The 1,971-nt window shown below is 40.7% G+C and overlaps 1 long non-coding RNA gene across 1 annotated transcript; it reads right to left on the reverse strand.

Moving 5' to 3' along the window:
* Nucleotides 1-462: 462 nt before the first annotated feature.
* Nucleotides 463-1,605, reverse strand: LOC119368824. The gene is made up of 3 exons (XR_005176744.1): nucleotides 1,483-1,605; nucleotides 1,348-1,410; nucleotides 463-558 (listed from the first exon to the last, which is right to left on the reverse strand). It is a non-coding gene; the product is annotated as an uncharacterized LOC119368824 (long non-coding RNA).
* Nucleotides 1,606-1,971: the final 366 nt, after the last annotated feature.

Below are 1,971 nucleotides of genomic sequence, written 5' to 3' on the forward strand. Positions count from 1 at the left end.
TCTGGGCCATTTCTTTGTTGGGCCTCTCATGTTTTTCCGTAAAAAATAATTGTCCAATATTACTTGGGCCTAGCCCAGTTCCGAAAAAATTGATCCAATCCAAAAAAAATTATTATGACATTGACATTACAACACATCACACCACAAGCTATCTTGGGCCTAGCCCAGTTTTGATACATTTTCAAAGCAACGCTGAGGCTGGCTGGCTGAGCCTAATGCTAAGCCTAAGCTATTCCAACCTACTACTGCGGGAAGTTTTTACATGGCGCTGCTGCATTTGCATGGCGCTGCTGCATTTGCATTTACATGAAAAATAAATAGAACTAGCCTATCTGGTACTTCACAACAACCAAACATGTAATCTGCTTAATGGAAAGATTTCTTCTCCAAGTCCCGCTTCTCCCTTAATGTAATCTGCTGATGGAAAACATCTAAGCATTCAAAAGAGAACAAAAAGAAAACATCTGAGCTCCTTCAACAGCGATCAAATGTTGGACTCACGGACAGACATAGTCAGGACTGGGCTGACAGAAATACAACATGCCTTCCACAGTCGCCCTGTTACATGAATCGGCTGAGAAGAATCAGAAAAACTGGAGCCAATATAATATGAACATTCCATTCAAAAAAGTAGTAAAGGAGTAAAGGACAATTCTTTATATAATGATAAACAGATTTCAGCTAGTACCAAGCTTTTTCAGCCGAGCTAGTTAAAATGAGATATTCATACAAGACAATAGAGACTATATGAATATGCATGGCACAAGTGCAGGTCCTGGTTACTGGCTACACATGTAACACCAATAAATGGATAGAACAATAACGGGAACAACTCCAGATTACACACAAAGCTCTATCGATAGTGCTAGCTATGGATAAAATCATGCACACTCCCAACAGAACTCAGTCACACAGTATAATTCCGACTATAATATAACCAGAGAACTAAAGATTCTACGTACTTAGAACTCAACTAATAAGTGAGAATGATCTGATTGTATGCAAACAATCTTGTTTTATTTGTTTATATTACTAAAACAGACATATCTTCCTTTATTTGAAGAAGTCTGCTTCCTTCTTTAGTTAGTAGTAATCGTTCCATGCAAATGAACTGTGTGTGTATGCTTGATCATGGTCTATAGATTACACGCATAGAGAAACAGAATCCTAAACAAAATAGTATCAAACAGCGGTGGGTGCTCAACCTATTTACCATACACAAGCAACACTTAAATCATAGCATGTGCATATACTTGTGTCACATCAGGTGGTTCAGAATGTACTCAACATAATCTAATAAAAAGGATTGGGAGCAGAGGGAGAGGGAGGTGGAGATGGACGTGCTACCTGTTGCTGCGGTGGTGCCTCTTGGTGGTCGTGCTTGAGCTCCTCCTGAAGCTGCTCACTAACCTGCAAGACAAACAAGACCATGGGTGAGCTGCAACACAGGCACATACATTAAGTGAAGATAAGGAGAAGAACCTGTAAGAAGAGAGGTGCTCTGTCCTCCGTCCGTGCCCGTCCTCCTCCTCCGTGCCGATGTCAAACAACCTCCGCTCGTTGCTTGCGAGCACCATGCGCCATGGTTGGCCATGACGCCCTTGTCCTCTGCTGCACGGATGAAAACAAAGAATCAGTACAGCTACACTGGCACATAATACAGACATGGTTCAGTTGAGATCTACTAAACTACATCATCATAGGAACGACGAGCAGTTTTAGATCTTAAAAACTAATGTTCCATGCATAGTCTTAGTGCTCCATCAAAGAATCAACTAAATTTGCTCTCCAGCATACAAACAGAGTTTAGGGAAAACCAAACATGAACAAGCACTTATCGTGTAGGACACATAGCTATTTCATAAGCATGATCTAATCTAGAAGGGCAAGATTAGCAGGCAAGGCAAATACTTAGCCAAACATGTGCACCTTGACCTTGTCAATAATAGTACTACTAGAAGTAATTAATCT

Source organism: Triticum dicoccoides, chromosome 2B (assembly GCF_002162155.2).
Source record: "Triticum dicoccoides isolate Atlit2015 ecotype Zavitan chromosome 2B, WEW_v2.0, whole genome shotgun sequence".
Classification (NCBI taxonomy): domain Eukaryota; kingdom Viridiplantae; phylum Streptophyta; class Magnoliopsida; order Poales; family Poaceae; genus Triticum; species Triticum dicoccoides.